The following is a 23,103-nucleotide window of genomic DNA, read 5'->3' on the forward strand; positions in this document are numbered from 1 at the left end:
ACATGCCAAATAGACCAGCTGCATGACTGCTCTTTAAAGCGATAAAAAAAGTACTTGTCCGTATCCTTTCTGGATTTCACCTCCATGATTGATGTCTACTCACGAACTGTATTATAGTCAAGGGTATGGCTGGGAAATAATAAAGATGGCAAAAAAATAAAGAGAAAAGAAGCGTCCCTTTATACAACCACTCCTTTGCACCGATATAAACGCAATCCTGACGCCTAATCTTGAAACGTAATTGGTTGCCTGACAAATATGCGATTATTGAAGGAACTAAAGAGTTTTTACTACCGCTACCACCGTTGCTACATCAGGCAGGCGATTGTTACAACTCATAAATCGGCACGTCAACCACACCTGTTAAAAACTTGTGTAGCTTTTCTGCCAGGCTGCGGTGGAAAAGATGAGGGTTTCCTTATATATATTTATTGGTCTCTTATATCGTGCTTTATAAAGTGCTTCCGGGGCACTTAGAGCGCAGCCAGGAACATCGAAGTGCTCTGCAGGGACAAGGCAAAGCACATCTCCACACATGTATATCTACATTGATGCTCTATGAATGTAGGCCATTCTTATGCAATGATAATTTCCAGGTACGCTGGCAACAAGGCATCAATGCGGCAAGTAGCCACCCTCTTCAACATGGCCGATTCAACAGTGCAAGTGGTGATCACAAGAGTCATGGAATTTTTATGTGACATTGCCCCAGAAATCATTTACTTTGCAAGCGACAAAGAAGCTGTGGCTCAAGAATTCGAGAAGGTAAGCTCTTGCATGAATGATGTTACAAGCTTTCTAGGGATTATCTTTTTAAAAGTCTGCCTAACAGTTGTGGGCAGGTAGCCGACGTAGTTGCTTATTAGGTTTAATGTCAGTCTTAGCATTTATACAGTACAGAAGAATCGAAGCATGGAAGTAACATGCATATAATGCTATAAGGAAATGTCATGTTATGCTTCTAATGCAACTAATACATTTCAGATTGCTGGCTTCCCCAATGTGCTTGGCTGCATTGATGGCACCTATGTGTGTATGCGATGTCCGGACAACAAGGTTAAGTCTACCTATGTTAACAGACATGACCAGGTGTCACTGACGATGCAAGGAATTTGCGACTCAAGATGCAGATTTCAAGACGTTTGCACGGGAACACCTAGCAAGATACATGATGCCAGGGTCCTCAGGCTGTCTACAGTGCACGAAGAATTACCAGTGGTATGCGAAAATAACAAGTACCACATCTTAGGAGACGCAGCGTATCCAATAAGGGAGTATATGATCACACCTTTCAGGAATTATGGCACCATGACTCGGGCAAAGATTTCATACAACTACCGCCATGCTGCAACACGAGTGAAAATTGAGAATGCATTCGGCATGTTAAAACAACGATTTCGGCAGCTTCGGTTTGTGGAGTTTCATACTGTGGACAAGATTACCCAGCTCATCCTCAGCTGCTGTGTCCTTCATAACATTTGTCTGGATGCCGGCGACTGTGATGTTGGTGACCTGCTGAGTGATGACGATACAGACGAAGGGCATTGCAGGCATAAGCAAGGAGACTTGGCAACGCACCAACCGACACAACCAACTGCTCGTGATAGTGCCCTTCGGAGGCTTGGAGAACTGAAAAGGGAAGCTTTGGTACAGCTCTTTTGAAGCTGCAATGATGTTGAGGACAAATGATTGCTTTTCTCGAACTTTTATTGCTCTTTTAAGAACACATGTGATTTTCAACAGGTACAAACGAAGGAACTTTGTCTAAAGTGCTGCTTGATAATATTCTTGAATAAATAGAATCTTTCAATCATGAACAATTGTTTATTTGGAGTTAAAAATCTCCCTCATCAGTGCCATTTGCTCAGCATGAGCTTTGAGTAGTGCCTGGTGCCTTTCGACTTTTCTCTGCTCTCTTGCTTCACGCCGACCTTCTTTTTCATTGTTAACCTTTCTCATTTCTTCAAAAAAAAAATGCCATCTCTTGCATCCTAGATGTGCTTGGGCGCGTCTTTCTGTCTGGGCGGCACCTTTTATTTTCTGTCCCTTGACATGAACCAGAATCTGCTGCATGGTCATCAGACGATATATTAACACTTTCCTGGCTGCAGCCATCAGAACTGTCTACACTTGAAGGCACTGCACTAGCATTATTTGGTATGGTCTTCTTATACGAAACTTTTCTTACACCTCGCAAAATCTCTGGCTCGATGCTATCATCGATTGCCCTGATTGCTGCAAATTCCTCTTCATATGACACTGCGCAGCGAGAATGGCCGGAGGTTGCATTATTCTTGTCCTCGTTGCGCTTTCGTTTCGCCAGCGTCTTGAATCTGGTTTCACACTGCACTCCTGTGCGAGCGATTCCAAGCACTCTTTTAATGTCTTGTGCGATCTGTTCGTACATAATCTTCTTGGTGCGGAATCTCCGTTGAGGGCCAACTTGTGGTGTGTATCGCGCATAATGGTCGAGAAGCAGCCTAGTTTCACCTGTAGTCCACGTACCTGTCACAGGATATAAAGAGAAAAATTTAGCACATTCATACCACTTGAAGCTTGGAGCTTGCTTGCTCTGGTACAAGTGCAAAATCCACATGTACTAATGCTACTGCTTGATAAATGTTAGACGTGCAAGGTTTTGCAAGAAGGTAAGTGATTTCAAAGCGAAGAGGTGAGATTTCCACCTGGGAGTATATATACATACCATTAGGTGAAGTGATGCTGCTGCTGGACTGCCCATCTTCAGGCACTGTTTGCAGATGTACTTCGTTTTCACTTCCTTGGCTTTCTGTTCAGGAACAAAAATTGGAAAAACATTTTAATTTACTTCCTCACACATGGATGACAGGCAGGCAAGGCAATTTATTTATGCCCGGAGAGTCTGCCACAGAAGCCAACAACAAAAAAAATCTTCACACTATCAGAAGTGCGTTAACTCCAACAGCTGTCAAGAAGAAAATAATCCAAGTCCTCAGCCCCATGCACATAATTTAACTGATGAGCTGACATAACCGTCTCAAAGTGTATTATGACCCCGGTAGTGAATTTCGTGAGGGATCGCCTAACATTTTGGATTTTTACAATTGCTGACGATTTCACTACTGATCGTGGGGTTTCGCATATGCACACCGCTACATGCTTGCCCGCAAAACACAGGTGGGTCATTTGTAAGTGCACCTAACAAATAAATGTTTTGATAAGCAAAGCGACAACGCTCGCAATATCTGGTGCCGCGGCGCAAACACATTTCGAGCGGCCACCGCGACGAGGTTCCAACACAAGTCGGTAATCTTTCGCTACGTCGCGTCACTTGTAGAATTCGCTCAGTCACTTGCATGCTAAACTGCCTCAATATGTGCTTTCGAAAGTGGCCTGGGACGCACACAGAACACCAAGCGACACTATGGCTGAGCGCGGGAAAAAGCCTGCGTCAACAGCACGTGAGTCGAAAGCCATAACACACTGCGCGCGTTCTTCGTATTGCAAACTTACCGTCATAAAGGCAGAAGAGCAGATGCTGCGCAGCGGTCGTCGGGGTGTCCATATTGGGAAGCTGTCGGGACGGTACAGATACTTTTCTTCGCCTACTTTTGCCTGCACCTAGCAGACAGACGGCACTATCCTGGTAGCCGCTTCAGCCTTTCGGAACGTCGCGGGCATGGTTGCGGGGTCGGCTGCCGGGCGGCGCTGTGGTCTGATATTGGCGGAAGTAGCCCTCTGCAGCTATTTCCGTCCCTCTCACTGCTCGGAAGAGCGCTTACGCGTTCGGCTGGTGCGTCTTCCACCCCGCCTCTGATTGGGAGCTGCTCTCGCTCCAGTCGCTCTGAACGAGAGAACCGGAGCGACCAGCCGAAGGTACCATTAGTGTCTGCGCTAAAGACCGCAGGAAAGGGGTGTTATCATTTTTGTTTGTGACGCGAGAAGCGACCAGACTAATCTCGATTCATCACAGCCATGAAGAGCTGCAACTACGTTTTTCTAGATTACTGTAGTTGATCTTGACCTGTTATCTCGAAGTTTCCTTGCCGGCTTTAAATTGAGCGACGCCGCGAGCGGCGGGCATTCGTAGTTCGACGACTGACGAGCACGTTTGTTGCTTACACCGCCGCGGAGTGATTCAGTTCTTTTGCGGGCGCATGTCCGCCCAAATAAAGAGCTTCGTCTGCAAGTTTTGTTGCTGTTTTCCTGACTGCTGGATTGCCGTCACTACAACGGGACAATACGCAACTGTAGTGCGGGGTCCTGCTACTCTTATCGAGAAACCTTTACCGAGAAAGTGGAAGTGATACAGAATCATGCAGCATGTTTCATTTTCAACACTTGTGATTGTCACAGCAGCGTCAGCGCGTTAAAAAAAGCATTTAGGATAGGGTTCCGTACAGTTGTGTTGTACCTTCTTCAGATCAGTCTTCTTAAACAACATTATGAACAAAAAATTGGCTAAAGGCTTAGCTTGGTTAAGCCTGACTGATTGCGAAAGCAATAACACCTGGCTGCGCATGGTTCTGCTGGCAATTTCGTTTCTCAAATTCACGCGTAGCAGACTCGAACTCGCCAACTCTTATCTCTTGTTCTTCACGTCGGTGAGCCACGATGTCACCGTCTCGAATCACCACAATGCTCTGCTGTTTCTTCTCGGCTGTATAGTGCACTCTTCTTTTAGCAAGCCGCTCTTCTTTCTGTTTCGGCGTTTCTTCCGCACGGCGTTTTCTTCTCTTGTGATTATATCGCTCCGCACTACTCATAGATTCTCCTTCGGCATTAAGTAAAATCAAATGATTTAATGAATTCAATTCAATAAATTAATTGATTCAATTATTCAAATTATTAAATTATTCATTGCTCTAATTATTCTAACTAATGAAATTAATTGAACAAATTAGTTAAAATATTTGAAGAGATAAGTAAATAATATAATTGTTAAAACAATTAAATGAATGAATTATATCATTTGAATTAGTTAAGTGAATTATTTAAATTAATCAATTAATCCTCTCCTAGCGAGCGCCCTCACGCGGCGGGCCGAGGAGGCCGCCAAGTGGTAGCCGCCGCGCCGAACGAAGGAACGACTACGGCCGAAGAGACGAGTTGGGGCCCCTGCTCTCCTCTGGTCGTGACGTCACGCTGCACGTGGTCGTGCGCCGCAGCTGCGCCGGAGCGAAGGAACGACCTCCACCGACGGCAGAAAAGTGCTAGCAGTATTGCTTTCGCAATAAAAAATTGGCATTGGCTGTGACGCTTAGCTTGCACCTCCCAGATACAATTCCCGTAGAAGAGAACATAGCAGTAAAACGCGTGAAATTGCCTGTCGGACATCTGTACTTAAACCAGCGTTTTTCCCACGCACGATAAGCCAAACGCAATAGTTTCATTAGATGACAACAGCTTTCCAGCCGCTCTTAAAACACATTTACAGGGAATAACTGATGCATCATTGTACCACGCACCTTAAGCTATGGAATGCTCTCCTTATCACGGAGGGTTTTTCATGGTACTATTTCGCTTTATATATACTTTGTCATTTTCAGGACATTTCCCAAGTGTGTGTTACTGTTTTTAGCTGCATTGTTGCTGGGTCTTTTGAATGTATGTTCACAGTGCGTTTGCCTTTCCCTTAGCGTACTCCCTGTACACTAATGCCCAGTGGGCGATTTGCACGTACTCAAATAAATAAATAAATAATTTTAATGGGCTGTGACATTTCTTTGGTATACACCAAGAAATAATAACGTTTGCTGAATGCCGCGTCTCCCATTCAGCACACACAATTCGGCACCTGTCATGTTACTTGCTGTAAAAAATGGCTATCGCAGCCACATGGCCACTCACTGCAAAAGCTGCAAATGCCGTCCCGGTTTTCAAAACACTAGATTCATTGCAAGGTCTAAAGATAGATTAGAGCGTGAAATAATAGAAGCCTATTAGCCTATAACATCAAGCAGATGGGCCATATCTGCATAAGTAAGCCATCTCTGTCACTGTCAGATTAAGAGATTAGTCTTCATAGTAGGTCTTTGTCAGCGTTATACGCATTGCTTTGGTCCTTTTGGCACTGTGTCTTTGTTAAATCCCCCCTTGTATCTGGTATGCCTTTATCTTTTTGCATGCCGTGTGGTTATAAGTGGTTTTTTCCGTGAATAAACTCAGTTGGAAGTTGGCGCCAGTCCTGTCTCGTTGTGTGTATTGTCTTCGTCTTTTAGCGCCAGTACGTTTTTTGCGTAAACATGTCATGCTACAACCAACTCGCTCAAATCAAAGTATTGCTGGAACGTGAAATGGAATCCCGGTATTTTCATGTTTGCTTATTTCCGTTTTCATTCTTTTTAATATGTGCGATCAGCGATGTCACGTTAGTTAGCCTTGAAATCACACTTCAGGAGCCCTTTCTTTGAATGTGCTAAAGGCAGTTACACTTCATACCTGCAGTTACTGCCTAGGTAGCAACAGTTACTAGCCTTGTAGTCAGTGGCAATGTTAAATATAAAGGCTCGGCCTCAGTACGCACACTGTTACATTTAGGCCAAAGAGCCGATATGCGTATAGATTCAAACGCTATCTGACGCTACGCGTATACATTGAAACATCATTTGACGATACCCGTTGACATTCAATCACTGTCCGACATTACGCGTACGCATTAAAAAATTGCTTCACAATACGCGCATACATTCAAACTTTGCCGCGCGATACAAGTATACATTGAAACATTGCATGACGACAAGCGTATTCATTCAAACACTGTTTGACTGTACGCATACACATTCAAAAATTGCTTGACAACAGGCGTATTCATTGAAACATTGCTTGACGATATGCGGGTATGATCAAACATTGCTCGAAGATACGCGCACTGATTCCATCCATGCTTCACGATACGCATATGCATTCATTTTTCATCTCGGTTTATTTGTTTCATTCTGATTTACAGAAACCAGAGCACAGGCAAAAGACAACAAGCCTGACAAAGGCCTCTACTCCGTATGCAGTTCAGCAGACAGGCATCAGAAGCATAAAACCAAAACTGCGAATAATTGCTTCCCTTTTTAGGGAACAAAAGGGATAAAACATGTAACACTTAAAGGCCATATATTCTAACAAAGCGCAGGAAAAGTAAACATCCGCCACTACGCTGCAGCACCGGAACCGAGTGGGAACCAACAGTGCATCGGCAACGTTTCAGGGGCTAGTGCAGTGGACATGCTATTAAGCGATCCGAAAATAATTTAGAAAAAGGAGAGATTTTTCTTTTACGAAGCTCAGTTTTCACGCTGCCGACGAAGGTGCTGTGCGGTTGGCCATGCCAAGGAAAGGTGGATGAAAAGTTATGCGGCTGCAAACTGAGGTTCGCGGGCGCCAGTTGAAAACAATTGTAATGTGCCCGTTAGAGTGACTCTGATACCTTCAGTAATGTTCACCTGCAAAATGCTTGCTTCAGTTCCTTTGAATGTCCCATATGCAGTCCAAAAGGTCCACTTTGAAGCGTTAGTATGCCTGGAACAGAGCTCCCCGCGAGTGATCTCGCAATCACCCCGAAACTAGTTATTTGGTGTGATGTCGCGTGAAGCCCATAGAGTTAATTACGACATGTCTTCACTGCATTCGAGCAGGATTAATGCGCGCGCACGCTGTCAACATCGCGAGTGGTTGCAAATGGTGCCTAATCGTAAGTCGGAATTGCAACCACCTCAAAGTGCTGTTGTGTACACCTAAGTACACTTGACGTGCACAATACAGCACCCTTCTTGGTGCATACCGAGTATGCACCAACTCGCCCTGCTTTCTTTTACAGTGGGCCCTTTCATATGTTTGTCTCCCAGCCCGCCAAAAGCTTAGTAATCAGCCATATCGCCATATACGAAGTGCGTGCAAGAGTCCTCGGATGATGCCTCAGGAAGGGGCTTGTTCCGCATGATATCGCCGCTTTGTTTGCTTAAATCAAACCCTTGACTGGGCATATAAAAAGATCAGGGTGGTTGTTTGGGCGACTTGGTTGGTCATGATGAAAAAGCTGTAGCGCTGTAGAGTTGAAAGTTGTAAAAAAAAAACTTTAGAGTTGAAAGTTAGCGCATGTGTTGTCGTCTTCGTTGTGTCCTTGTCTCCAGCGCTACAGTTCTTTCATCATGTAAAAAGAATGTGCCGGATTCTTCGATGAAAGTTACAGCGACAGATTGGCCTGCTCATGGGTCGGTTTCAATCTATCAGCTCGTCTCTCGACCCTGCGAGCATCGCTGGCGTGAGGCAACACTCCATGAAGATTGGTTGGTTTTACGGGGCTCAACATCCCAAAGCGACACAGGCTACGAGGGACGCCGTTGTGAAGGGCTCGGGAAATTTCCACCACCGGGGGTTCATTAACGAGCACAGACATCTCACAGCACACGGCCCTCTAGAAGCTATCAGACCAGACCAGAGAGTTTTTTTTTTTTTTTTTGGCAGAGGACGCTCCTTACGTTACCAAAGACCGGCAAAAGAAACCGAAGTTGGCGGCACGGCACTTTGGGTTCTAGGCAAAGCCAGCATTCCAGATGACATCATGGGCATCCTCAACAAAGGGCGCATGTACAGCGTCGAGCGAGCATCCCGCAACACGTGCTGCTGTCTCTAAATCTGAGGCTAGCCAAAAAAGCCGAAGAAGAGGACAAGGGAAGGTGCCTGCTAGGTGGGGTTGACTAGCTCAGCAGTACTGTACCCAACACCGAACACCGACCTAGAACGCCAACAAAGCGTGTCGTGTTTTTTTTTTTTTCACAGACAATGACCTGCGGCTCGTGCAGGTCGACAAAGAAGGAGACTTTGTCGTCATGCCGCCGGCGTGTTCAGCGGGGAAGCGATTGAAGCCATTCATCGGAATTTGAAGTCGAGAAAACTGAATCGAGGAAAAGGTAAAATGTCGGGCTGTTTCTTTGCGTGAATGCCTTGGCTTGGCGCAGCTCTCGAAAGGAAATCGTGACTGTAAGCACGACAATTTAAATGTATTTTTCTGCGCAAAAAGACACAAATAACATGTGCTACATTTCAGATGCATAGTGAACCAGGTGCTCGGAAAAACTTAGCTCTGCTGCACTTTCGAAACAAACGAACACCTCGGTTGTCGAAGGATGCTTTTTCTGTGAGGAACAGCCTCGTTAGCAGTGCATATTTGCGTCGCAAACCACTTGGTTATTTATTTTCAGTCGATGCTGACTACTTTTACTCAAATCCACAACGAGAGTTGCTGGCAGCTGTCTCGACTTGCATTGAAACGAAAGTCCCGGTCTCGGTCTCTTTCCTGAATGTAGCGGGCATTTCTATGAACAATTTCTTTACTCTATTGGGAATTGTTTGTGTTAAACGACTTTTTTTCAGAATCAATTTTTTGTGCAGAAGAACGGAATATGTGTTAGTTCTTGCGTGGCGCCGGTAGTTTGCAACATTTTTCTTGCGGGGCACTGACAAAGCCTTATCCGGTGATTTTGACGGGAATATAGTTGTTAAGAGTTTTAGGTGCGTGGTCTACTTCTAATTGCATTGAAGAAACAATGAACTCTGACATATCATCACACTCTTAAGGAAGGTTTGGCGGATTTCAAGAGCCACGCAGAATATTTGTATTTTAACTTTGACCAAGCTCATAGGAAAACACAGGAAGACATGTTGCAATTTTCATATACCGCCAATAATAACCAAGGCGCTTGCTGGAAATATTGTCCTGCTGCCCAGAAAGAAATGTTTCCTTTCGATTCCATGCCCTCGAAAGCAATAAAAGTGGTATTACCTGTACAGGAGTCTTGGTTTTGGTCTCTTCACTCCCCTACTTCACTCCCCTGGACTCCTCTCCAGGTAATACCGTATTATCATAGGTTTTCACATAATTTCAAGAAGCTGGCAGCGCGTTTAATGCACAAGTAGTTTTCTCTGCTCCTTGTAATCTTTCAAAGGTCTGCAATAAGAAAATGGTAAAACGAGATGACTGCACGACGAAACATCAAACGAAGTTTACGGAATGCAAGGCGAACGTTGTGTACAGAATTCCTATCAGTTGCGGGCGTCATTACATTGGGCAGACAGGAAGATGCTTCAATGACAGGGCGAGAGAAAATAGATTATGCGTGCGCAACAGATCAGGAAGTAACTTGGCCGACCATTGCAAAACAAGTGAAACAGAGCGAGAGATCGGATGCTATCCAAAAATAGATAAAACAGAATTCTTAACATCAGCTAAAGGAAAAACAGAGCATGAAGTCAGGGAGGCGTATTTTATAAGAAAACCTAGGAAAACTTGCGTCAGCGCACCTTCTATTCAAATACTTGACAGTGAAGTTGAATTCCTTGACGGCTATCTGTAGGTGTGAACCATGTCTTAAGACTGCTTACCGTAAGCATCCTTTCTTGTGAACGGGAATGGTCCCGCTTTTCCTTTCCGTTTTCTTGCTTTTAATTCCTTGGCGTTTTATTGGCTTTTACTTCATTTGTTAATTCCATATTCCATTTCTCATATTTGCATATCCCATCCCCCCCCCCATCTTTGTTTTAGCATGGAGCCCTCTACACTCGTGTTTTATACTTCTCGTTTTATCCTTTTCTGAATTTTTCATATATATATACTTTATAGATTTTAAATTTTTTCATTTTATTATTTATTGTATCACAGCCCTTTTTTGTTTTCCGCCTAATTTTCCGCTTTCTTTTACTTCCATTTCCATTCCCATAAATGCAATTTCCCCATGTCATTCTGTTTTTCTTCACCACGTGTTTGTCTTAGTGTGGAGCCTTGTACACTCCCTTCAACTTTTAGTCGATCTATTTTAGAGCGCAGCTCTTTGGCGTCCGTTCCTGGGTTTCGCGTCGTCGTCGGCGTTGTCGTCGGCCTCGTAACCAGCTCCGCCCCCCTTTCATCCCCCCAGCGCTATCGGCGTCAGCGGCATCAGTCAGTCGCTGCTATCTCTTCCCTCCTCCCTTTATCGTGTTGTCCGCTTGCTGCGCGCGCTTCTGCCACTATCGTTTGCCGCTGGGTGTACACGCCGCCCCCCTCCCCCCTCTTCCTGCGAGTCTCCGGTTGTCAAAGCGCCGGCTCGAACTTAATTCCTTTCTTCGCTCCTCCTCCAATGCAACCCCTGTGCGGTGGCAATCAGAGAGCCAGATCGGTGGCGGCGGATCTGTATATGTGCACCGCCCGAGCCGAAAATGCGAATACGTGTGAAAAATAAAAAAAAAATTCTGTGATAGCGCATACATGTGTTGCTCGATTTCTTTGCCTCAATCTATCGAAAAGGTGAAACAGCTTATTTGCTGCGCTCAAATTTCGCATTAGGAAGTAACGTAATCGTCGGTAATTTTTATCTCCTCTTTCTTTGCCGCCTTATTTGTTGGGCTCTTAACCTTGACAAGCTTGAAAAGCGCTTTTTGCAGTAAGTTTCAGTACGCGATGTCTTTTTTCTTTCGGTGTTCCCCCGGCACCGTGTTTTCCTTTTCTTATTTTATCATAATTTTTGCTTATTTTCCAAACGCTGTAATCTTGATTGTGCTCTTCTTTGCGCATGCTCATCGCTTGATGGTGGTAATCGGCTCCTATATATTAGACGTGGTGGCATTTCGAAAATAAAGTTGCAAGTTAGCGCCTGTCCTGTCCACTTCTGTGTCGCCCGCGTCGTTTTTGCGCTATGTTTTTGAAGAACTGTTACCAACTAGCCCAAACCAAGCTACCAATACCTGCATATGAGCGGCTTTTTCTACCAAGCAGGGCGTACGCTTCTACTCGCGAGCACCACCTGTCCCGCTAAATAATTTACAGGATAATCTGCAATCGGCGTGCTTCGGACATAGGGGATCGTCAGCTGGGTGAACACTGCGGCAACCACGACAGCTAGGAGAGTCATAATTGCACGTATATGGCGGATAATTGTACCCGCAAATGCGACAGTACGCTGTCGACATCTATGGCTTGGTGCTGTGGCCAAACTGCCAGCAGCTCCCACACCTGAGTGGCCTTGGTTGCAGGGGGTCTACACGACGGTCTACAGGCCAATCCTTTAGTTCACATGGCCAATAGGACTCTGCAAAAGTCACAGTAACTGATTCTGTGGGCACACGAGAACTACCAAACACCCTGCTAGAGCGGCAGAGGGACAGAATGCCTATACCTTATTTTGAAAATCCTAAACACTCTCTTGAAGTGACGCTGAAGGATCAACCTCGCGCTTAGCCTTACCCTTAGTGCAGACAAGGAGTTCAGGAATGAATGGCTTGACCGAATAGAGGCAAAGGCGTGCACTGCAGCAAGTCCGCTGCACAATCTAAATTCGGCAAAGAAATTTTGCAAATAAACAACGAACGAAAAAAAAATTAGAAGAGTTGCCGCTGACTTCTAGCAGCGCTTGTTCACCATTCCTCTCTCTCTTACACAGTTTCTCTCACGCTGTGCAGCAAGTATGGCCGTGTTAGGGAGTTTGGTTAAAAGCACGTCTGAAAAGTAAGTGACGCCCTAAAGCGATAAGCATCACTCAACAACGGTGAGGCGGCACATAGGCAGCCTGCAATTCGAAGCTTAAACTGCAGCAGCTGAATAATGACCGGCGCTTCGAAGGATCAGTTTCAGGACTTCCGCCATCGTCACCTTCTCGCTGCTACACCACAATATGGCTTTAAGATGACCTTATCCTCATCGTCACGCCACTAGGGCTCTTTTACGATCTTTTAGGAGTACCGGATAAGAACGCTGTGTTATATGCACGTACCCCTTTGGGCGCCAGGTTGAGACTTGCATGCCTCTTTTCTTCGGTTTCTCTGAAATTACAGGGTTCTCCAAACAATGCTCACACTACTCGCCTTCAGCTTGCTTATACCTTAGATGGAACCGCAGGCATTACTCAAGTACAACGCAAGAAACTGAACAAGAAAGGGCGAAAGACGCTACTTTTTCCATTCAAAATGCGCTGCAGACACCGAGCTTCTGGGATATGCCGTCCAACTTCCGGTGGCTTCACTAGCGTCGGCTTAGGAAAGCGGGAATGGGGCATCTAATCACTGGAGTAGCGTCGCAGTCAAAGCAGTTGACGAAGTTAGTCCACAACTATTCTATGTAAGTATTCCATGTAAGCGCTAAGCATCTACTATTTATTTAGTAAGGAACCCACGGCGTCATGGCATTACAGTGGGGGGGGGGGGGGGGGGGGGCAATGTACAAAAAAGAAGCACACATGACACCTCCGCTCGCAGGCAGAGTTACAAGCATAAAGCGTTCGCCATGTATCTCACTTCAAAAGAACACATCACAATCGCATCACATCATGAAAGAACGAAAGAACGCATCATTTGATGTCACACTCACAACATCGTTCGGTAGTCTGTTCCATTCTCTAACGGTTTTCGGAAAAAAAGACATTTTAAACAATTCAGTTTTTGCCGCGAATTCGCGGACTTTAAAAACATGGTCAACACGGTTGGATCTATAAAAAGGCTCCTGCACATACCTTTCGCGTTCAACCCGAACAGTTGAATAATAAACAGTATGAAATAGCTTCAAACGCAACTTCTTTCGGCGCGTTTCAAGCAATTCCCAGTTGAGTGCATCCTTCGTACGCGATGCACTGTAACGAGCCCCGCGTGTGCCAGACACGAAACGAGAGGCAATGTTCTGCACCCTCTCCAGCTTATCTTTATCTCTAGCAGTAGGCGGGTCCCAGACAGTGCACGCGTTCAACCCGAACAGTTGAATAATAAACAGTATGAAATAGCTTCAGACGCAACTTCTTTCGGCGCGTTTCAAGCAATTCCCAGTTGAGTGCATCCTTCGTACGCGATGCACTGTAACGAGCCCCGCGTGTGCCAGACACGAAACGAGAGGCAATGTTGTGCACCCTCTCCAGCTTATCTTTATCTCTAGCAGTAGGCGGGTCCCAGACAGTGCACGCGTAGTCCAGAACCGACCTGACATAAGTCTTGAATGAAATGTCACGACATGACAGTAGAAAAGTGCTTGCATTTCGGCGAAGAAATCCCAAGTTTCTGCATGCTTTAGCAGAGATATAATCGACGTGACGGCGCCAGCTCAAATCAGGAGTAAAATAAACGCCTAAATATTTAAATTCAAATACCTGATCTAACATTGTGTTCCTAACAACATATGAATACACATCAGGGTTTTTCTTTCTTGTAAACTTCATATGGACAGTCTTGGACAAATTCAAATTCATATTCCATTTAACGCACCACTCTGAGATTCTGTTCAAATCTTCTTGGAACAATTCCACATCTCGATCACTAGTGACAACACTGTAAAGAACGCAGTCATCCGCAAATAACCGCATTTGAGATACTATTCCGTCACGAATGTCATTCACGTAGAGCAGGAACAATAGTGGTCCCAACACGGAGCCCTGGGGAACACCAGACACAACCTGCACTCTTTGAGACTCGGCGCCATTGATAACCACAAACTGCTGCCGTAAACATAGGTAATCTTTTACCCATGATATTACTTGAGGGCTAATATTGTAAAAAGACATTTTTTGAATTAGTAAAGAATGCGTCACAGTATCAAAGGCCTTTTTAAAGTCCAAAAACACGCAGTCCACGCAAAGTCGCCAGTCCAGTGCCTCAGCCAGATCGTGCGCAAATTCAGTCAGCTGCGTAGTACACGACAGGCCTCTTCGAAAACCATGCTGACGAGGATTAAACAATGAATGTGCGTCCATATGTGCTGCTATACTGGTGAACAAAATATGTTCGAGTGTCTTGCACGCAACTGAAGTTAGAGATACTGGTCTATAATTTGATACAGTGTTGCGAGGGCCAGATTTGTAGATTGGCACAACACTTGCGATTTTCCAGTCATCTGGAAGGCAGGATTCTTCAAGCGATTTTTCAAAAATTATCTTTAAGTAGGGTGGAACCGACTCAGCACACAGTTTGTAGAATTTGTTTGGCAAGTCATCAGGACAACCAGCCTTAGCAATCTTCAGATTCTGCAACAGAGACTGTATACCGTTGATGCTGATCACAACATCATCCATAACACTCGCCACTGGCTGGAAACTCGGGGTAATCATATCAGCATGTTCGATTTCAGAGCTGAAAACAGAGCTGAAATATTTATTAAAGAACTCAGCTTTTTGTGCATCATCATCAACAAAGGTGTCATCAGAAACAAGAGGTGGTATAGTTACAGTCTTTTCCATTTCTCTTTACATGTTTCCAAAATTCCTTTGGATTGTCTTTTAATTTCGTCTCCATTGAAATGCCAAACGAATTCTTTGCAGCTGCCACAGCAACTTTCATTCTTCCGGCAATTTCCTGAAGCTTTCACCAATTCTCACGCGTCGGATTTCCATTAAATTTAACGTAAACACTTTGCCTTTTGCGCGTAATACTGCGTAGCTCCCGAGTAAACCATGGTTTGCTTTTACTCCTCATTTTCGTTAATATCCATGCTGGAACAAAGCACTGCCTCAGTTCAAACATCTTATCCTTAAATCTAGACCATAGTTCAACCACTCCAGAGTTATCGGCATGCGTTTCAAAGATCGTTCGGTACTTATTCAACTCTTCGTTTATCTCCCTTACGTTTGTTTTTTCATAGTTATATACACGCCTATGTGCTGTACCAGCGTTCCTTACATGTTCAACTTTCATTTCACAAAGCGCAGCACTGTGATCGCTTATTCCAGGTAGCACCTGAGTGGAATTGACGAATTCAGGTTGATTCGTGAACAACAAATCTAGGATGTGATCCCCACGTGTCGGTTCCAGAACCGTTTGACGCAATGCATAAAGTTCAACCAAGTTGATCAGTTCTTGGCAGGAGCGACTCGTAAAGGACTGGAAGTGAGGTTGATGAGTCCAGTTAATGCTAGGCAGATTGAAATCACCTCCGATCACCATAAAATCTGTTTGAATTGCGTCAACTGTCCCCACCAGCTGCGCAAACACATCAACTGATGAGTCAGGCGGGCTGTAGAACGAACACACAGTTATAACTTTGTTGTTATTAAGCACCAGTGTACACCATACAGCTTCACATTCATCGGCAACATTTATTTGGTAAGAAGAAATTGTCGCATCCACAAGAATAAATACACCTCCTCCATGCAAGTGTCTGTCCTTTCTATAACATTTGACGCGATCTGGGAATACTTCACCATCTGCAATTTCATTTGCTAACGGACGGCTGCACCATATCAATTAGAGCTGCAAATTTATCAACCTTGTTTTTAATGCTACGGCAGTTAATTACAAGAAAGGATATAAGCGTTGCATTACGCCGACACCGTCTCTCAATCGGTACTACCTCCTTTGTAGCACTGGCCTTATCACCTACTATCGGTACGACCTCATTTGTATTTTCATCAAACGAGTACTTCTCGCCGTTTATAATAAGAGTGTCATACCTGAGGCTGATCTTGTCGCTACTTTGTTCTGGTGATTTTGCGAACTGCCATAGAAACTTTCTCTTTCTACTTACTTCCTCAGAAAAGTTCTCTGAAATACTGACATCACTTCCTTTTAATTTATAAGCCCTCTTTAAAACCTTCTGCTTGTCAGCGTATGAGACGAAAATCGCTTTTAAAGGACGGTTGCTACCAGACTTGAATCTGCCTAACCTGTGAGCAATTTATAGTTTTACGGATTGAACACCTAATCTCGAATTGCACACATCAGTTACGCATTCTACTGAGTCCTCATTTGACTCGTTTGGTTTTGTATCCTCGACACCAAAGAAAAGCAAATTGCAACGCCTCCTCTGGTTCTCCAGATGCTCAACCTTTGCCATTACTGAACTCAACATCCGCTTCTGATCTTCAAATCGTTTTTTCCATTCACCAACTGCACAGTTCATTTCATCAAGGCTCGCTATTCTTGACTCTATCGATGCAATACGGCTGCCGAGATCATGCATGGCTCTCTTACTTTCAACTTGGGTCAGTTCTATTGAACTCGACTTAGCCTTAATCGTATCTTGGCCATCTAGGAGCATCTGAAGAGTTTCTGCGGTAGCCGGACCTGGGGTAGGCTCAACATCACCACATAGAAGTAGCAGCAACAGATACAAGGAAATACGACGCAATAACCAAAAACGACGACGCGAGTAACCTTTCGGTTGCGAGTGAGTTCTGAGAGAAGCAAATAACACATGGGGTGGAACCGGCAAAACGAAATGCGCGCGAAAAAAATGTAGGTTTGTGTTACTAACCTGCAAAAGCAACAGGAAAAACGTGAGCGGCAGTGCTTCAACCATGCCGGTTCCACGCCCCCCTTGTTGACTGCCAGATCCCGGTATTTGTAGGCTGTCGATAAGGCAATCACTGCACCAGTGTTCATAGACCGGTACGGCACATCTGTCGAAGTCAGCGTCGACGCACGTCGAATCTTCTCTGGCAGCAGCAGACGATGTTGCGTTCCTTGATCCGTCGGCGCATATCGCAGACGAAAAGGGTGAACTCTTAGGAGATGAACACGAAACGGCGAAACCGCAGCATTCCTTCAAAGCGGAGACGCCATGTGTCTGCAAAAGCAACAGGAAAAACGTGAGCGGCAGTGCCTCAGCCATGCCGGTTCCACGCCCCCTGCCGGTTCCACGCCCTCCAGTGCAATGCATGACATGGCATTCACTGACAGGGTGGGGCCGACTGAAGGATTCTCGATGCCTTCTATTATTGCATCATGCTGAACGTATTGAAAGACAACCTTGCTAATCAAGAAGATTGCCGCTGTCCGCCGACAGCGGTGTTTCTTGAGGCTGTCGATACAAGCCCTAAAATCGAATATGCTGCGGCCATTTGGGACCCTATTCAAGCCTACGTTATCACTAACATTGAATCCTTGCAAAACCGTGCTGTTCGTTTCATATTTTCAGACTACTCACCCTTCACAAGCGTTTCAGCATTAAAAAAACGTGCCGAACTGGAAGATTTGTCATATCGCCGTAAACTTGCTCGCTTAACCCTTTTCCATAAGCTTCATCACCACCCATCCCTTCGCCGTGATTTGCTTCAGTCACCTGATGCTCTCTTTCCACGCCGTGATCATTCTTTCAAAGTTAAACGCGTAAACTGTCATTCATCGTCTCATGCCAATTCATTTATTCCCCGTACTATCACTGAATGGAATAGTTTGCCATGAGTCATTGCCACAGAAACTGACAATAAAAAATTCCATGAGCTTCTTCGCTGTGACGGAAATGTGTAAATGTTTGCTGTTTTTGTTAGTGTTCAATTTTTCTTTGTGTGATGCCTTATGTTTTAATTAACGCTTTTTTGTTACACTTACTTGTTAAAATGTATCGCGATTACTTATGATTGTACCCCCCCCCCCCCCTATGTAATACCCTCCTCTGGAGGGCCTTTAGGGGTAACTTGAATAAAGAGGGGCCCTTACCCATTTCTGCCATCGTGTGTTAATCTGCTGCAGAAGCCAAAGAAAGACTGCAGGCTGCAAGGGTTTGTTTGCTTTTTTGGAGATTGTTTTTTTTTTTGGCGTGGGGAAGATGTGCCAAAGTGCAGCAATGCCGACCGCGTATCAGGCATTTGCAAAACAGAATGTGCCGAAAGAGATATCGGTTCACGGGGCGCCGGAAGCACCGACGGATCGTCTTGCGCGAGACTGCGTAGTATAACTCGATATTTACTCTGCTGCTGTCATTTCATTTCATTTATTTTCCAGAAATATTCTCGCAGGATTACAGGAAGATAGCTGTTACTCACAGCTTGACAATGCCCCATAAAACCACCAGCAAGGGATTAGGAGATCACTCGCGCAGAATAATTATACAATATAAAGTGCTATATGTACATTAGATGACTCATAATAACAGGGCTAGTAACAAAGTAACAAGGTAAACGATAACAAGCAGTACATTTAACGTAATGCGAAGGCAAGATAACCGCTGGTCCTTAAGGTTTGGTTTGGTTTGTTGGGGTTTAACGTCCCAAAAGCGACTGAGGCTATGAGAGACGCCGTAGTGAAGGGCTCCGGAGATTTCGACCACCTGGGGTTCGTTAACGTGCACTGACATCGCACAGCACACGGGCCTCTAGAATTTCGCCTTCAAGAAATTCAGCCACCGTGGCCGGGATCGAACCCGCGTCTTTCGGGTCAGCAGCCGAGCGCCGTAACCACTGAACCACCGCGGCGGACGCAACACAAAGGAATAACAACGTTAACTTACTCCTTGTGCTGAAGGGTAACGGAGTGGATTCCAAGAGAAGGCAAGCGTAGCAGGGGAAGGCAGAAAGTTAGGTGGGCGGATGAGATTAAGAAGTTTGCGGGGATACAGTGGCCGCAACTGGCAAAGGACAGGGTTAAATGCAGAGACATGGGAGAGGCCTTTGCCTTGCAGTGGGTGTAGTCAGGCTGATGATGATGATGATGAAATTTGAGAAGCTGTATATAAATAACCAATAGCTCCACAAGAAATCAAATCTAATTTGGTAGGAAATTGTACCGAATGAATTACGAGATGATTATGCCATTGAGAAGTAAATAAATAAATGAATATCAGTAGGCAACATGAATAAATTTTTAGTACCAGTAATACTTCAAGGCAAAACGGCGACGATTCAGTACGCTCAGTCTTGAAACCTAAATTTATTTGATCATCGTTCATGAGTACAACAGTAAGTATTGAAAATTGTTCGTAATGAAAGTTGCAGCTGTGTGGATGAGAACTCCTCCTGTAAGCTTTTCAATGTAGGCTTACCCTGCTGAAAAAAAAGTTCTGTGATGCAATAACCTCACAGAGGCTTCATCATAGAATATCATAAAAATTATATGATATATCATGCAATTTGTATAATGTTCTATGATATCTCTATGATGACTATGATTTTACAAAAATGTATGACATTTGCATGATAATGTTCTATGATTTGTATAAGTCTATGATATTTGTATGACAAACTGTATGAGTTTATTGCATCGTACAACTTTTTTCAGCAGGGTAGTTATGTGCTTGCGTTATTTAAGGATGAGACGAAGGCCGTGCTGAGGTGACTGAAATTTATAATTAGCGCGGAAAGGGGGTATCAGCCATGTGTCACGATTGCGGGTGCGAGTGCGATTACCAAGTTCTAAGGAGGCTAACGACCTAACTGGACTGCCTGTAAATCAGTTGCTAAATTAAGTGATATCAAGGAGCGGGACTCATAAGCACGTTTAATGCTGATGATATTCTAGGAGTGAAAATTCTGTTGTCGAGGAGAAATAATCAATATTAGCCACACTGCGAATAATTTTTATCTGTCATTACTGTATCATCAGTTGAGATGTGTTTAGCCAAACTATGTGGCAATAATTACTGTAAGGGGCAAACAAGGCGTTTTATATATGTAGTTTGGTTCTTTTCGGTACAAATGAACCGCAACACGTTAATGCCACTGTAATTCCTGAAAGCATTTTGCATAGGTTATCTGTGCGGGAGTGCCACGTCAGATGTGAGAAAAATATTAAGCCAAGGACATTATTTGCTTCAATAATCTTAATTGTTTGGCCATTGCCGCGGATAGCTTTTTAATAGGAATTTATTTTCGGCGCAAAAACCGCAAAAACGCAAAATCGACCGAGCAAAAAATTTTGGCTTGGTCTATTATTTGATCCGACAGGAATGCGTGAGCACGACACGATTTCGTGACGCAGTCAAAAGCTTATTCATGCAGGAGACAATTAAACTGAGCATGTGTCTCGGCGACACCCAGCAATGGCACAAGGATGTCCTTGACATCTCTTAGAGAGACATACTCCTGCTACACGGGCGTTTCGAATGCCTTCCAACCGAATGTCATTCGACTCGACTGCCGAACTAACGCTACTACACGAAGTTTTTCAACGGCATTCGGTTCAGATGACATTCGAGTCGACGGAGCTCCGCGTAGACATTCCAGATTTTGGGATGCCTTCGAAACGCGAACACAGCCCGAGCCGACCAACACCTTGCAGAAGCACCCAAGTTTGGGCCAGTTGGTATTGATCCATCTTGAAAACGTAGCAGCACGAAAAAACCAGGACAAAATAGACACAGGACACTGACTGCCTGCTTTTCTAATGTGATATGCCTCAATATTCTCTCTTTCCATCCGATCCTTTCCATGCCCAAGAAACTTAGTTTTCCGAAAAATGGGTTTACACTTACAGTCCCGGCAGTGGATAGCAAGATGGCCGCTCTTCCCTTCTTTTACCAGATTGTAATGCTCCCAAGCTCTCTCATTAAAACAACGTCCAGTCTGAACTATGTACACTCTGCTGCAAGTGAGCGGAATGCTGTACGCTACCTTAGTGGAGCAACGGGTGAAACCTAGTTGGTGGTTGATAGCACAAATCGGCTTTTTCTTTTCAACCATCATAGGACAAACTTTTGATAGCTTGCTTGGGGCGGAGAAGAGCACGTTTACATCGTATCTTCTTGCAATTTTCTTAAGATTATGAGACACTCTGTGAAGGTATGGAATTACTTGTGTTGCCATCCTGTCATCATGCTGATATGTCTCTTTGGTGCGCTTTTTCTTTTGTAGCAACGTCTCTGCAACGGCTGACAATGAATCTGGAGGAAAGCCTGACATGCGCAGTCGGTCAGTTTGCAATTGAACACTTTCTAACATTTTATGTGGACATGACTTTTCCAAAGCGGAATTGAGGCAGTTCATGGCTATTGCTCTTTTGATTATCTTCGAATGAGCACTACTGTAAGGGAGGAGTGCCTTTTGTGACCTAGGATTGTACATATGCCCATCCAAGAAAAGAATTGTTAGGTCAAGAAACTGTATACAATTTTCACTAGGGAGTTCAAAGGCAAAATTAAAGGTAAAGGCAAACTGACCGACTGCGCATGTACGGTTTTTTTTTTTTTTGGTGTGGGGAAGATGTGCCAAAGTGTAGCAATGCCGACTGCGTGTCAGACATTTATTTATTTATTCAAAATACCCCCAAAGGCCCTCATTTGAGGGTATTACATGGGGGGGGGGGGGGCGTAAGTACAAAGCATTGTTATAAGTTAAAAATATTGCACTAAAATAAAATAGAAATCACAAAATATTAATCATAAGTAGGCATTCACAGAAAGGGTCGCAACAATGCACATAACAGCAAAATTTGAGCATAAATAAGAGCACCGCTAGAAAAAGAAAACAGAATGTGCCGAAAGAGATATCGGTTCACGGGGCGCTGCGTCCATCGCTGCGTATGAACAGCAGGTGCTCGTTTGCAAGACATAAAACGAAATATGCGCTTTAGTTCTACTAAATAATCTCTTCTCTTCTGTGCCGGTTGTACTCATGCTTGTTTACGCAGTGCGGCAATGCGTGGGAAGCGCCGACGCGATCGCTCGCCTGAGAACACTTGACAGCCGTGTTGTTGACATCGCGCAGGACCGGCGCTTCTCGCTAATTTTCCCGGCTTCCTCCGACATGCCCAGTACATTAATTTAAACTTCTTTATCCAGAAGTATGTTTGGCGACCGTTCGCGTTAAATGATAATGCCTAACTTGTTACCCACAAGCTAGCGACGGCGACGACTGCTGCTGGCCGTCAAGCACTGCTCGGCAGCCCGAGTCACACCGCCGCTTCCCGTTCATCGTATGCGCATCCTGCGATGTCAGCAATAGTTGATTTCATGTCACTGTTGTCAAAACTACACTCGTTGACCATTTGCATTCGCTAAAAGTTGTGAATTCGTTCTTCACAACCACCGCAATCAACGATGCAACCCTGCGGACTCGCTAGGCCTAGTCGTCGCTGAAGGGAACGGAGTCGTCGACTGAAATTAATTTGGCAAGTGGTTATCGCTAGTGAGTGTCCAAGTGTGCAGAAGTGAAATATAGCCGTTCGTTTCGCTTATTTCAAATACGGATAATGTATAAGCGCCATGTATTCGCACCGTCCTCTCATCAGCGTGTTTTCGCTCAGCCGCCGAATCCCGAGGGCATGGAGGCTGACCGTCCGCCGATCGGATTCGTCTGTGTCGTTTAGCCAAAAAACTTGTCCCACTGCATTAATAATAAAGTGAACTAGATAGTTCACTATAATCACATGCTGCTGTTCACCGTGATAGTGCCGTTGTTGGACTAGTGTGACCGTCGTCGTCGTTGTACACTGAAAACGAGCTGAATTTCGAATGCGTTTGGAAAGTTTGGTTTGCTT

At 44.7% G+C, this 23,103-nt stretch overlaps 1 pseudogene; it reads right to left on the reverse strand.

Moving 5' to 3' along the window:
• Window positions 1-1,154: 1,154 nt before the first annotated feature.
• LOC149345828 (uncharacterized) lies at window positions 1,155-3,817 on the reverse strand (annotated as a pseudogene).
• Between the last annotated feature and the right edge of the window lie 19,286 nt (window positions 3,818-23,103).

The sequence above is a fragment of the Amblyomma mixtum genome, chromosome 4, assembly GCF_055824585.1.
Source record: "Amblyomma mixtum isolate Tamu chromosome 4, ASM5582458v1, whole genome shotgun sequence".
Taxonomy (NCBI): domain Eukaryota; kingdom Metazoa; phylum Arthropoda; class Arachnida; order Ixodida; family Ixodidae; genus Amblyomma; species Amblyomma mixtum.